This window comes from Colobus angolensis, unplaced genomic scaffold (assembly GCF_000951035.1).
Source record: "Colobus angolensis palliatus isolate OR3802 unplaced genomic scaffold, Cang.pa_1.0 Scaffold190, whole genome shotgun sequence".
Classification (NCBI taxonomy): Eukaryota; Metazoa; Chordata; class Mammalia; order Primates; family Cercopithecidae; genus Colobus; species Colobus angolensis.
This window is the reverse complement of record NW_012115044.1, coordinates 7,293,330-7,296,570: the sequence shown is the minus strand read 5'-3', so window position 1 is coordinate 7,296,570 and position 3,241 is coordinate 7,293,330.

Below are 3,241 nucleotides of genomic sequence, written 5' to 3'. Positions count from 1 at the left end.
AAAAAAAAAAAAAGGATAGGGCTTCTGCCTGGCTCTCTCTAAACACTTGTCCTTATACAGCTCTATGTTGTACAGAAGATTGAGCCCCATGGAGAGACCAGATAAAGAAGTGTTCTGACTGGAAGACCCAGGTAAGGTCCCAGACAGCAGCCAGTGTCAACTGCCAAGGATGTGAGTGAGCAAGCTTTTAGATCAGGGGTTGGCAGATTTTGAACTGAGGGCCAAATCTAGCCTGCTGCCTGTTTTTATAAGTAAAGTTTCATTGGACTACAGCTATGTCCATTTACTTGTCTATAGCTGCTCTTGTACTACAATGGCAGAATGTATTAACAATGGGGACTACACGGCCCACAAAGCTGAAAATCATTTACTATATGGCCCTTTACAGAAAATGTTTACTGACCTCTGCAAAAGATGATTTCAGCTTCTAGTCTTTGAGCCACCCCAGGTAAGGTCTTAGTGGAGTAGAGACAAGCTATCCCCAGCAAGCTCTGCCCAAATCACAGACTTGCGAGACACATGTTGTTTTAAGCCATTCGGCTTTGGGGTGGCTTGTTTCATAGCAATCAAGATAGTTTTATAAGTACACTGAACTCAAGAGAACCTGAACATTGCTGGCAATTTCATATTCAGATTCCATTGCTTAAAGCTTACCTTTGTATATATCAACTTGCAACAGTTCAAAATCATTTTGAAATGATTTTGCATGTAAGAAAGTGGTGGGAGAATTGAATCATCACATGGCAAGTGGTAAATGTGAAAGACTGTCATTTCCAAAAATGAGCACAGCAATATTCCTGGTCCTATAAGCTCTTCTAGAATCTTGTCACTATTCCATCAAGAGATGACATCTATATTTCTTCCCCTTCAACCTGTTGAGGCAATCACAAAGGCCCCAGCAAGTATAGTAGGTAATCACAATAAAGGGTTTCTCCCTAATTCTAACAAGAATTAGAGTAGATGCCCCTTTAATTCATATTTCAACAATACCACAATGTTACTCTTATCTCCAAGAAAAGATAATTTTACATTATTATCTAGTAATGCCTCATTAAAATTGGCCTCCAAGAATTGCTTGCTGGCAATATTATGGCTAAGTATGTAGCCTGATTATCCTGCAGTATCAAACAAAGCTTTGATGTTACTAGTAACATTTTCTACAATATATGTGTGCAGTTATTCTCTGCGTTAAAATAATTGGAGCCAAAATGCAAACACAAATTAAATGTAGAAACCAGACCCAAAACTATTGAAATTTTGTTTAGCAAAACATTATCTCTCACACTAAACTGAATAATACAAGATTTTGTGGATATTTAGGTTTAGTTTGGTAATTTTATTTTATAATAACTTTATTGCATAAGTTGCAAATGGAGCCATAAGCTTAGCATCTTATATCTACTTTTACACATATGCGTATGTGTATGTAACATCAGAATACTCAGTAGAGCATGTCTATAATATATAATTTTTTTCCTTTAAAAGAGGCCTGTATAAGACACACAAGGACAAATTTGATTCCATTTATATAAGTTACCTAGAATTCAGAGAGACGGAAAGTAGAATAGCAGTTATCAGGTAGAGGGGGGAGAGTGGAATGGAGAGTTAGTGTTTAATGAGTATGGAATCTCAATATGGGATGATGGAAAAAGATCTGGAAATGAATAGTGATGACAACTGTACAACAATGTAAATCTACTTATTGCCACTGAACTTTACACTTAAAAATGCTTCAAAAGGGTCAGGTGCAGTGGCTCATGCCTGTAAGCCCAGCACTTTGAGAAGCTGAGGTGGTAGGATCCTTGAGCCCAGGAATTTGAGACCATCCTGGGCAACATAGGGAAACCCTGTCTCTACAAAAATAAAAAGTTAGCTGATTGTGGTCCCAGCTACTCAGGAGGCTGAGAGAGGAGGATCACCTGAGCCCAGGAGGTGGAGGCGGCAGTGAGCTGTGATTGTATCACTGCACTCCAACTTGGGTGATGGAGTGAGACCTTGTCTAAAAAAAAAAAAAAAAAAAAAAAAGCTTAAAAGGCTAAATTTTATGACATGTGTATTTTACCACAGTTTTTTTAAAGAGAGGATTGTATATAATCCTAATATGAGAAATCCCAGAATAGGGCTAAGAGCAGCTGGTGGTTTTTCTAAAACTCTTTCCTTCGGGCCTAGCTGCTTAATCTGGACCTTTTGAGGTTTTAACACTCAGATGGTGAAAAGAGCCCCTTTGGAAAAGGGAACCAAATAATTAGTGCCTAGGGAAAAGCCATCCCTCATTTAGACTCAGAGCAGTGTCAGCCTGAGCCACCCATACCTAGACTTTTGGTAAGGGGCCCCTATATAGTGCCTAGCATGAAAGGGAGGAAGGGATTCCAAAGAGAAGCCAGAAGATTGTGAAAGGAGGCGTCCTCCACCTAGTAGCCCACACACTGAACATCTCTTGGCAGCTCAGAAGCTTCAGCTTTCATATATCTTCACTGTGGTTTTGTTCCATCCCCATGAGAACTCCTCCTTCTAGAAGAGGGGGATCTCTGAGCAACACTGGAGGCTGGTACTGTGCCAACGGGAAGCGGGGAGGCACAGTGAAGAAAGTGGGGTACTCAGAAGGGAGATTTGGAGGTAGGCATTGGAAAAAAAAAACACAGCACCTTTTAATTTCCATTTTGCTGATGAAGAAACTGACCCCAGAGAGATCAGCTAACTTGCCTAAATTGTCACACAGAGGTAGGCACTGTGGCTCACACCTGTAATCCCAGTGTTTGGGAAGCTGAGGCAGGAGGATCACTTGAGATCAGGAATTCAAGACTAGCCTGGCCAACATAGTGAAACTCTATCTCTAAAAAAAAAAAAAAAAATTTTTTTTTTTTTAAATAAACAGGCATGATGATGCACGCCTGTAGTCCCAACTGCTCAGAAGGCTGAGGCAGGAGGATCACTTGAGCTCAGGAGTTTGAGGCTTCTCTTAGCCATGCACTCCAGCCTGAGTGACAAAGCCAGATCCTGTCTGTAAAACTAAAAATTAAAATTAAATTGTCACACAGCTCATAAGAAGCCAAAATGAGAACTATGTCGGTCTGACTGTAAAATCCTTGATTGCAGAAATCCCATTTTGCTTCTGTGTTTTATTGATCTTGGCCTCCTGATTCTGGCTCTCACTTGCTCTGTAATGGCTCTGCTTTGGTACATGTCACCCTCCTTATCTGAAAACACCTTCTCACAGTCTGTAAGGAGCCCTGGGGCTCTC